Source organism: Lissotriton vulgaris, chromosome 11, assembly GCF_964263255.1.
Source record: "Lissotriton vulgaris chromosome 11, aLisVul1.2, whole genome shotgun sequence".
NCBI lineage: Eukaryota > Metazoa > Chordata > Amphibia > Caudata > Salamandridae > Lissotriton > Lissotriton vulgaris.
In genome coordinates this window covers 162,670,203-162,682,262 of record NC_141699.1, presented here as the reverse complement: position 1 = coordinate 162,682,262, position 12,060 = coordinate 162,670,203, and the positions used below count along the sequence as shown (strand labels likewise).

Sequence of the window (12,060 nt, the reverse complement as noted above, 5' to 3'; positions counted from 1 at the left end):
TTGGCCAGAAACATCAGCAGGTCATCTGCGTACAAAGAAATAAAATGCGGCCTGCCCCTAAATGACAATCCAGCATAGTGACGGCCTAGCCTGGCCTCCGCAGCGAAGGGTTCCATCGCCAAGGCGAACAAGAGTGGAGATAGGGAACATCCCTGCCTGGTACCACGCCTGACCGGGTATTGCTTCGAGATCAGAGTGCCCACTCGAACTCTTGCTACCGCGTCAGTGTACAGGACCTTGGTCCAGTTTATGTATCCGTCCCCCAGTCCAAAGCGTCGCATCACCTCGTATAGGTATCCCCACTCGAGGCTGTCAAAGGCCTTCTCGATGTCTATGGAAAGGACAAATGGGGAATCGGCAATCGGCCAGTCCGCACCCATCAGTCTCGTAAGCCTACGGATATTATGGGTAGTGTTGCGTGTCGGAATAAAACCGCACTGGTCCTTGTGAACAAGGCCCGTCATGTGCACCAGCAGTCTGTTAGCAAGGATTTTACTAAGGATCTTGTAGTCCGTCGTCAACATGGACAACGGGCGGTACGAGGACAAAGCCGCACCCTCTCTGCCCGGTTTTAAGAGCGGGATCATGAGGGCCTCACTCATAGAGCTCGGGAGCCGGCCCTTCGTTTGCGCCTCATTATACACCTCGCGCAGCCGAGGGGCAAGGCGCTCTATATATTTGCCGTAGAATTCGATCGGGAGCCCGTCAAGACCCGGGGTCTTGTTTCTGGCCATTTGCTTTACTGCACACCCTATCTCTCCGAGTGTGATGGGCCGACCCAACTCCTCTGCCTCTGAGTCCTCCACCTTTGGCAGTTGCAAGCCGTCTAAGAACTCTCCTAGTTCATCAGCCCCTCCCGTTTCACCACTCTCATAGAGCCCCTCGTAATAAGTACGAAACTTATTCAGGATCCCGGGTTGAGTATGGCAGGGCTCCTCCCCTATCTCCTGAATCAGCATAATCGGCATGCCCCTCCTGACTGGGTTAGCGAGCCATGCCAGCATAGACCCCGCCTTGTCGCCCTCCGCATGCGCCCTTGTCAAGTATGCCTTATGGTCAAAGCTGCGCAGCCGTTCCAACTCTACAGCCAGCCCCTCCCGCGCCCCACTAAGCCCCTCCTGCAATTCTGGGTGATTCGGGCGACTCTTCTCCAGTTCCCTCAGCCGTGTTTCAGCTTTATCCAAATCGTCTATCAAAGTCTTGCGAGCCCCAGCCGTGTGTCCAATACAATGCCCCCGCACCACCACCTTAAACGCATCCCATTCTACCGCCCTCGTGGAGGCCGAACCACTGTTCTCCTCAAAGTAACTCTCAATGCGGTCTCCCAGAGCCTCCCTGAACAACAGATCATCCAGGGTATCAGGTTGCAGGCGCCATGTTGGCACGCAGTTAATCGCTACCATCCAGTTCAGAGAGATCAACAAGGGGTTGTGGTCCGATATCGTCCTGGCCAAGTATTCCGCCCCACCCACCGCAGGGAGCACGCATGACGAACAAAGAAACGCATCTAGCCTTACATGCAAATCATGCAGGTGTGAGTGAAAAGAGTAGTCCCTAGTAGTGGGGTGCAACGCCCTCCATGCATCTGTAAGAGCCCAGCTCTCCTGCCATTCCAACCTACGCTTGGCGACTCTATGCACTGGGGACGCGCGCAGTGGGGGATGGGATCTATCCAATAACACATCCGCGACCGAGTTGAAGTCTCCCCCCAAGAGAACAGGTCCTGCCAAATAACCCGCCAGTTTGCCCGAGATCGTAGACAAGAATGCGGGCAAATCTACATTAGGGGCGTACACATTGCAGAAAGATATCACCCTGCCTCTCAGCCTCCCTTCCACCGCCACATACCTGCCTTCCGGGTCCACCAATGTTTTTGTCACCTGGAAGGGGACCCCCGCCCGTACCCAGATCAATGTCCCCCTTGCAAAGGCTGAGAATGTCGTGTAAAACAGCTGCCCCCTCCCCTTCCTGCTTATTGAGATGTGTCTCTTGTAGAAACGCTACATGAACCCCTCTACGCTTGAGGTACGCCTGAACTTTATGCCTCCGCGCCATGGATTGCATGCCCCTCACATTCCAGGACACACATTTCAATGCCCCATTACTAGCCATCCCCTCCCACACAACCGGACCATACAACAAAGAACAATGTCTTCACGTGTCCCGCGACCACGGGCCAACCCACCCACCCTCTCCAAACAGGAAGCCAAACCCCTCCAACAACAACTACCCCCCGAGCAACCCCAACCGCTCGCAACGCCCACCCCCCCAGGACAGGCCCCCCCGCAACTGGAAGTACCCCCATCCAAACCAACACTCCCAACCACCTCTCAAAGAAAGGCAGTAATGTCCGCAGTCTCCACTGCGGTGACCTTAGGGGTCAGTAAGGCGCGGCTCGGTGCGATAGATCCTCAAAGCAAATCAACCCCGCACACTCCACCCCACAATCCCCACATCAATACGCCCCAAAACCTCAAGTAATAGCATTCCACTGCCATGGACCCAGTGCCCCGGTGTCCAACCAGCGAGTCCACGCCACTAGTTCAGTTCAGCACGCCTCAAGTATCTCTTCCGAAGTCTGTGGTGTCACAATAGGGCCCCAGGCTCCACCAAATTCCGATTGTCCCGTCTCCGAGCCCGTGCCCGGGTCCTCTGTGTCCGTGCCTTTCCCGGATTGACTTCTGGTGGTCCTGGATAAGTCCACCACCGCCTGTAGGGCCGCCTGCCTGTCCGCCTCCGTCTGCGACACCGAAGGTCTGCCGGTCCTCCTGCGGTTCTTCCTGATCCGTTGGGATTTCCTGACCGGTTGGGCCACCTTAGCCTCCTCCTCCCTGGCCTTGGCACCGTCCGTTCCCGCTTTATATGTGTCCCACCAGGTCAAGGCGTCCGCAGAGGACGTGAAGAAGAGCGATTTTTCATCCACTACCACTCTTAGCTTGGCGGGGAACAACAGAGAGTATTTGATGCCTTCATCGCGGAGCTCCCGCTTAAGGGACAGAAAGTTCGCCCTAAGCCGCTGCGTCTCATACGTATAGTCCGGGAACATAGTGACCCTGCTGTTGTCCACTTGAAAGGGTCCCGTCTCTCTCGCCTTTTGCAAAAGCCAGTCTCTGTCTCGGTAATGGAGCAATTTGAACACCACTGGGCGAGGTGGGAGGCCCGGGGCCGGCGGGCGCCGGAACTCTATGCGCCCGTTCCAGGGAGAAGAAGGGGGACAGCCCCTCCGGTGCCACCTCCGTCCGTAACCAGTTATCAAGGTAGCCCACCATATCATCGCCTTCAATTTTTTCCGGCAGGCCCACAAGGCGTAGGTTGTTGCGCCTGTTCCGGTTTTCCGCATCTTCGGCCCTCCGTTCCAGCACTTTCAGGCGGTCCATCACCTCCGACATCTGCGCCTTCACCGCTGCGTGGCCCGGGGCTAAGTCCTTAACTGTGATCTCCACGGACTTCACTCGGTCCTTAAGTTTATCATGGTCGGCCTTCAGGAGGCCCAGGCCCGTTGCCACCTGAGCTATATCTTGGTGTAGAGCGTCCTTGGTGGTGGCGATGGCCTCCAGGATACGGTCCTGCATCCGCTGTAACGCCGACTGGTCTCGATCCGCTCCCTCCGCAGCCTCCGTATCAGTCGCACCATCTCCTTTCCCTTTCGTCTTCCCCATCTGTGCCGGCTCGGGTGGGTTCGTCCTCGCTCTGCCACCGTACTTCGCTGGGCTTCGCCCTCAAGGAGATTCCCCGCGGCCACAGCGGAGAAGCCTGCTCCTTACGTGCCCAGGGCGCCGCTCAGGTCCCCGGATCCAAAGGCTGTCTCTAGGGATCAGAGTCTGCAATAGGCCGTTAGCCCAGATGGCGCCAGTTGTGTTCAGGGGCCTGGGGCTTTCGTCACTGGGTCACAGCCACGCTATCTTCTCCACCACCATGGGGCGGCACCCAACCATCGCCCGAGGTGCGCCCAGGGTCCACTCCAACATCCAGGGATGGGTGCTATGCAGCCACTAACACCTCCGCACTGTAGAGGTAGCAGCTCTTAGCGTGGCTCCGGGCCGGCGACTCCGTCGTCTCTGTGTCTCATGCCACCGCCGCCATCTTAGGTCGAAGATTTCGTGCCTGGGTTCGACTATCAAAGCCGAAGAACTGGCTTGGGGTGGCCCGGCGTCGTCCTCCGTGGGCACCGGACCCTCCGTGGTGCCTTCCCTTGTCGGATGATATTAATTTCGTCGAGGTCCGATCAGATTTTCAGGATATTTTCCGGGATCGGGCGCGGAGCTCCGAGCTCACGCTGCCTACCTCCTCGGCATCCAAGCCACGCCCGCCTTCGAATCTTAATAGGGCAGTGTCTCTCATCTTCATTGAATACAGCTAAAGTTTGGTAATAATAATGCCTGTGACATACAGTGGCCGATACATTCATCCTAGCTCGATAAATTAAAAGCAATTAATTCATTTATGCAGAAACACCATCTGACTCATACTGATCTGACACAGGGGGGCAGTATTACATACAAAACATAAAAATATTTACCGTTCTCGTTGCCATCTAAGCTAGGTACAGCTACCACTTTATTTTCTGTCCACTATTAAAGAACACCCCTTCAACTGAGGTTTTTTTTTGTTGTTTTTTTGTTTGTACTCTGATGAGCTCTCAGCAGTGTCTTGGGAAGTGCCTTGTTACTGTTTGAAGGCACATGGGAGGGGGCCCCCCTCCCAAGGCCTTCAAGCACTGGATGGAGCTGCAAGGTCATAGTGTGGGGGCCCCCTTCCCTGGGCCTTGTAGCCTTTGGTGTCTGTTTCAGAAAGCGCAGCAGGAGTGTAAGTTTTAAGTAGGACTCATTCATATATTGGTGATACATTTGGCAAGTCAGTGAAGGTGGCAATGTATGCCTCTATTGAGCCTGTCCTGGACTACAATATGGTTATCAACTTTGTCATAGCAGTGGGCACCATAGCCATCGGTGGCTATTGGGCAGGAAGCAGAGATGTTAAAAAGTAAGTGAAGCAAAATCAGTTGCCGTGGAAACCATGTTCATAAGTTACTAGTAGAACGCAACAGCACCTTGCCGTTTAAGTATAGTGGACCTTTTAAAAAAGTGCTCTACGCTTTAAATTTTGACCTGGGGCTCGCTTTAACATCCTTGGCTACCGTGCTCATTCTCCGCCCACAACAGTTTTCAGCTGTGCCAGAGGTTAATACCTAACTTTTTAGCATTATTATATGTATCTTTTGGTGACAAACATCCCCGTGATTCAAATACGTGTTCAGTAATATCCAAATTGATCTTCAGTGCTTCAACATCAACCATATAGTTTTAGAATGTAAATATTGTATTTTTTACTAGATAGTTCGAACACCTTACATCCCAGGTCTGATACCTTGGAGATAAGTATGCATCTGGATGCTCTCCCATGATTGTGTTGTTTTAGAGCTGGAATTTCGTTGACACAGGCCAAATATACAATGAAGTGTCTCAGTTACATTTAGTGATCTTTGAATCGCTGGAACTGACCAGGGTAGTACTGTCTTCTTGACTCCACATGTTGTCATGTAAAAACACACCACTGTGACTGGGTTTGCGTATTATAGGTTATAAAAACAAGCATTGGCATAGCCAATAGGTCTCGCTTTTGGGACCTTCTAAGTATTTAGTTATGCAGCACAATATCTTTGGTGCAACCACATTAACTGTTGCATGGCTAAACACTTATAAGGTCCCAAAGGCGAGACCTATTGGCTATGCCAATGCTTGGTGTGGTTGTGTGTGTGTAGTTGTTTGTGTGTGTGTGGTTGTGTGTGTGGTTGTGTGTGTGGTTGTGTGGTTGTGTGTGTGTGGTTGTTTGATTGCAATATTTCCTTTTATCTGGATATTTGCTCACCTGTTTTCCATCCCCTCTACTTTTTGTCCATGTTACTGATATCCACATTAGTTAGCTTCAGTGATGCCAAATAAGATCAATAGTACTGTGATGTTACTTTCTGTGATGTCACTTCTTGTGACGCAATATTCAATTAGGGGGGCCTCACATCTTCCCTTTCGCCCGGGGCCTCAGAAGGCCTAGGACCGGCCCTGGCTGCATGTAATTGTGAACTCAACATTCTAAACATGAATTATATTCCCCACACCTGAACACTTACATTAGAGTTCTACAGGTTGATCAGGAACCAAAAGTGTTCAGTCATCACTGGCTCACAAGGCACTACAGTTTCTACCATGTGTACGCTGGTGCAGGCGTGGAAACACTTGAAACGATATACTCGTTAACATATATATAAATGACTCACACATTCCCTGAAATTAAATTGAAGGAAATTAAATTTCAACGGTTCATTTGCATTGGAATATAGCATGTTTTCAGCGCGAAAAGTTTCTTGTTTAATCAGGGGCTCCCGCCAAAATAGACGGAACGTCGAATTGGCTTTGCTGATAGTGCGAGACATTACATTCACTTAACAAAAACAACAATACCAGTCTCGTGGCCCGGAGTGTTTAATTAATATGGAAAGGCAGGAATGCGGACGGTCAGCTTCCTTCAGATCCAGGAAACGGAAAGCAGCGCATCCCTGAGGAGGGCGAGAGAGCGGCGGGTTCCGGGAGCCCGCCCAGCTGTGGAGGAGACGAGGCGGAGGGCGGCTCCGTGCAGGGGGCGTGTAGTTTCTGCGGCCATCACAACCAGCGGGAGACCCGCGGAGGGCCAGCGCGCGGAGGGCTGTTTACCTGTAAGAAGACTCGTCCCTCGCGAGCTGCGACACGTGAGGTGAGAGGTGGGGTCAACCGTCACTCTGTCCGGGCTGCTGCGGCGCCGCGGAGGTCAACCGTCCCGGAGCTCACCGGTGGACGAGCGCGGAACTCTGCGCCGCTGACCTGTCCTGCTGTAGCGCTGCGCCAACCGCAGGGGTCGCTAGACCCCTGTCACTCCAGGGGGCGCTGGACTGCTGCGCATATATCATATAAAGTGCGTCGGCTGGGGAGGCTCGTTTTCACCCACGCTTAAATAGACAGGAATAACCAGTGCTTTAAATGGGCCGGTACTCACTGGTACTGAGTACCCGCACTTATATTTTTTACCTCTCTGAGTACCGGCACTTCTCCGCTGCCAAGGAGAGTACCGGTACTCATCAAAGGTAGGCTCATTGTTGCTTTGGTTCACGCGCACGAACGAGGCTGTCTGACAGCCAAAGCGCCTCTGTAGCCCAAGCGGAGCTACCTTCAAACGATTCAGTAGGGCTCATCTGCATCATGTTCACCACCATGAAGTGTTGGACATAGCAGGGTCTATTCAGGCCCTGCGCTGTCAATCACATTCACACCATGGTGTGTATTTGTGCACACACTGAATAGGCATCCCTCTGACAGCAGCAATAGCCGCAATTAAGAAAGCACGGGAGATAAGGGGTGTAAATGGCCTTTATCCCACCTGAGTGTTTTATGTGACTGTCTGCTTGTATGTGTGTGTGTGTGTGTGTGTGTAAGAGAAGAGGGAGAGAATCCAGACACCAGGGAGGGATTTTAAACGGGCATTCTGAAATGCTTTGCATTGCTGCTTGTTGCTGTGAGTGCGCAATAAAGAATATATAAGTATTCCGCCACATAGTAGAAGTGTCTTATATGTCTTGTCCTGAGCCCCGCCCACTTGCTACACTCATAGCTCATTTTAAGAGTACCGGCACTCATTTTTCTCATTTTAAACACTGGACAAGATAGTGGTGTAGCGGTCATCTCACAGTATGTAGCGCCTACATGGGATTGAATTTAGTTGCTGCATACATCCTACACTTCATGCTTAAGCGCAGTTGCACGTTCGCCGGTGCAAGAGTGAAACCCGCATCTCTGGCCCCCCTTTTTTTAACAAGTGGGTGGGGTGGGGGATGTTTCATGTTGACGAGTTAGAGCAATCATTTATACTCTAACCAATGAACAACAGAGTATTTATCTACGGGACTGCCCGGTGATAGGAAAGCACTATAGAAGTGGTACAGCACAGTTGAGTGCCCAGGGGTAGATTCTACCGCAGTGCACACACAAATCTCAACTGTCGCCAGGGTCCAGAAGTCCACAAGTATTTTTGATAGAAAGTTAAAGTTTCAACAGAAGGTTTTCCAAGTTTGACGCTCCATTAAATTCAGTGGCGCCGTAAGGATGAGCATGACTGTGAGTCAAGATGTGAGATCATACTGAGAGAACGATGAATATGCATGTGCAACTAGACGCGAAGTGATTTCAGCTAGAGCCACTATGCAGTCAATCAGTATTTCATTGAAATTATTTAAAATTGATGGTCAGCCAGTGACTGAATGCAGTGTCCGAAGTAAACTTTTTTTGCAGGGTAACTTTCTAAAATGATACATTAGTAATCCTGATGAGTGTGTTTGAGGGTGTATCCTATAAACCTCTGAGAAGAACGTTTCACTGTAAGCGAAATTATTACAGCAACAGGGTGTGAGCGCTTCTGTGACTTGTACACATGAATACAGTCTATAGAACAACCAAGGTCAGCTGCAGTGTAAAAAAGTAACATCTTAAATTCTATAGTTGGATGTAGTTGAAACAGACCACGTGCAATTTCCACTTTGTGCTTGATGCATAGAAATATACAAACGAGAAGATATATAATGTGTGTGTGTGTGTGTGTATGTATGTATGTGTGTGTATATATGTATGTGTGTGTGTATAGAGAGAAAGAGAGACTAAAAACACCATTGCAGAGCTCAAAAGAAGCAGTGCTCCATTAAGTGCGTGTTATGCCAATTTTGGGGCGTGTTTAGTGAGAGAATGCTGCCCATTCTTGAGCTTTCCTTTAAACCTATTACATATCATCTTCCCAGTTGATTCAAAAGGGCTGGAATGCAAACTCATTCTGTGTGAGGCCCGTCCATAAAGGTGACCCAGGCAGTCACCAAGGGGGACAAATTTGAGGAAAACACGGTACAAATTAAAAATAAGATCAAATCGAGGGCATATATTGAGGGGCCCATCTACTATGTCAATTCTTGTTAGGCAATTTAGGGCCTCCCCCCTTTGCCCCTTAGACAGTAGCGGCTGCTACTGAGCAGTAGTGGTGAGGCGAGGGTTAAAAAAAAAGAAAGAAAAGGGAAAATAAATTACTTACCTTCCCGGCGGCCACCTTTCCTCGTCCTTTTCAACAAAGGAAACAGGAAGCATCCAGGCTCCGCGGTTTGAGCACCGTGGTTTGGCACTCGGAGAGGGACTGGGAGGTTGGGCATGTTCCCCACCGGGTTGTACATCACAGCCTGGTGAAGAACATGCCAAGTGCGCATGACGGTTTGGCCGGCCCGAGACGGGTGGCCAAACCCTCATGCGCACTTAGGAGAGTGCCACCATTCTTCCCCCAGCTCGGAATGAAGCGCAGCCCGGCCCAGCCCACACCTTTACATAACCAATAATGAAGAAAAAAATTATAACCTTGTTATTTTAATTTTATTTTTCTTGTGGGGTGACGCTCCTCCACCTTAGCCGAGGAGGTGCCCCTAGGGATACAGAGATACAGTAGAATATATGTTACTATCGTCCTGCAATATTTTATTTTTCTATATCCCTTTGCCCTTGTAATATTTATAGCGTAGTTATCTGTAATAAACATTTATTGATTTTTATAAGGGGGGCACATAGTCGATAGTGCCTGGCACAGATCTGACTTTGTCTTCACAATCCTTCATATGCGAGAGAGTGAGTCAGGCACCTTTGTTATTTACAGATTAACCAAATCCTTTGTTCAGATTACATAGCGTACATTTTCGTTACCACCTCGTCACTCCTTTGTCACAGGAATATATATCAAGCAGATAAGAGCAGAATTTGATCAACCACAGAATCGGAAAAATGAGGAAGTACACCAGTGTTTCATTATATGCAAAATATTTTAGAGTTTCACAACTGAGAATAGCCGTTCTAAACTCTGCGAAGGAAACATCTGAAGTCTGACTTTAGAATATAGGTACCAGAAGTTGTCCCTGTCACTGCTCTATTGCTAACAGACATCAGTACGGCCATGAAACACCTGAGGCAAACAAACCTGCACCTGCTCATATGCCAACACAGTTGTCTCTCACACACCCTTCTATTCAGTGTAGCCAAAGAATGCTTCTTTAGGCCTGTGCCCTGCACCAAAAATACTAAGAGGTGAGTCGGAGGAACGAAAACCGCTGCTCACTGCGGTACGGTGAGCACCCCGTTCCCCCTCCCTCCCCTCCACCCCCCTACAATTCTGGTTTTTTTTTGCGTAGGGTGGGTGGAGAAGGCTTCCTCTCTGAGCTCATCAAAAGAGGACATTGAAGAGAAAAAATTGCTATTTAGTTCATGTTATATATGGACCGCACATCTGCTATCTAAGTAGATACAGTAGTTGTTCCTAATGAGAACCCCGGGTGCAGATATGCTACGGAATAAGGTGCAGATGGAAGTCAGGAAACACCTTGGGCCTAAACGATTGTAAAGGAAGGGCCTTGGAGCCTTGCAAACAGAAGAAAGTGCAGATTGGCATTAGCAATCTCAATTGGGCTTTGTCCAAATGGAGACCTAGTGTTAATGAGCAATATGAACTACTTATGGCCAGTTGGTAGATGTCACTCTTTTCTATGCAGTGGTAGGTAGAAGCCTATTGGGTGCTTTTGTAGCCAACCGAGGCCTCTGAAAACCGAGAAGAAAATGGTAGGTGGAGCTTAAATGAGAAAATAAAAGCCTACTTGTTCAAAATATATGGGGCTGGACCATGTTTTTATTGCTCGACCCACAGCCATTAATTAAAATTTGAGTTCCAGTCATTTAAAACTGGGGCAAACGCATGATAGATTTCCTTACTTGGAAATCGACTAGTAAAGACAGATGAGTCTGAATACATCATGAATTTTACCCTCTCCATTGCCGTCGTAAATGTTGAAAAATGGCCTAACATTGTGGACAGTTAGTGGGAAAATGAGGAGAGAGAGACAGCTGTTGTGACGTCTCTTCCAAGGTAGGTATACGGAGACCTCTCTCTTGGTACTGCTTGTTAGTTGGGTAAGTATTTGTCAAAGTACTCTGCGACATCACATTTGCTAAAGATTATTCTAAGTTTACATTGCATACTGGCACATCCACACCTTAAATTCAGGGTAATAGCACATCAGTAGGAAAACCATGTAATAGCAAGGCTCACAGTAATTCACAGTTGGTATCCCTCTTGTCTTGACCTCTACCACTTGTGGGGCTGTGTTGATCGTTGAGGAAGACTAGTAGACATTTCCAACAATCAGGTGAAAGCTAACAACACAGAAGCCAGTAAAATGAGAGTAAGGAAGCAATAAAATAGAACAGGAACAACCTGACTAACTGAGCAGGTATAATCCGTACCGAAGGGGGTAAAGGAACGGGAGAACAAACCCAACATGACGGAAAGACCATTTTGTGAACCGGAGCGGTGTTGAATACACCTTAGGAAAGTGCAAATGTCCAGTCATGGTTTGACTGCTCTACAAGCCCTCTTATGTAGGTGTTCAAGTGATGACTTGAACGGCTACTCTTCCAGAACCACTGACTGCCTCGAAATGCTAGACTGCTAACCTATGTCTAAGGTGCCATCTTCTTATATCCCTCAATTTCCAGGTTTTCCTACTTGTTGTTGTTATTGTTATTAAGGTATTTGTTAAGCGCACTATCACCGATTGGTTTCTTGGCGCTAAGGTCAACAGTAACATAAACGTGGATGAGGGGTGGACAAGAGCTTGACCCTTCTTAATCCTGGCCCATAGAGGAACCTCTGTGTTTACTTTTCAGGTCCAGATTGGTACAGAAATCCCTGGTTCGTTTTGACACTGAGGATTCGGGTATTTGTATAGGGAAGTTGACACCCAAGGGTTTCTTGGTGCTGGATCCAATAGAATCTCTCCCCCTCTTCACCTTGTGATGCAGCAATCGGGACATCTCACTGCAGATAATCCCTGAGTTCCCAGAATAAGATTTTTGAATCCTCCTTAGTTGCTGACTAAAGTGACCAGAAATCTTGGAAAAAGGATGTGTTTGATGTGAATGGTCTCCACTCGCTCTAATAGACAAATTGAGGGAATGATCGGAA

General features: G+C 49.2%; 1 protein-coding gene across 2 annotated transcripts in view; it reads left to right on the top strand.

The window, feature by feature from the left end:
- The first annotated feature begins 6,507 nt into the window (after positions 1-6,507).
- The window catches only part of HVCN1 (hydrogen voltage gated channel 1), a 246,810-nt gene continuing 241,257 nt past the window's right edge, over positions 6,508-12,060 (top strand). Inside the window, exon 1 of one of the 2 annotated variants that reach the window (XM_086943025.1) lies at positions 6,508-6,747. The gene's annotated coding sequence lies outside the window, so the exon portion shown is untranslated. The remainder of the gene's footprint in view (positions 6,748-12,060) is intronic. The other variant, XM_086943022.1, reaches the window with a different exon arrangement.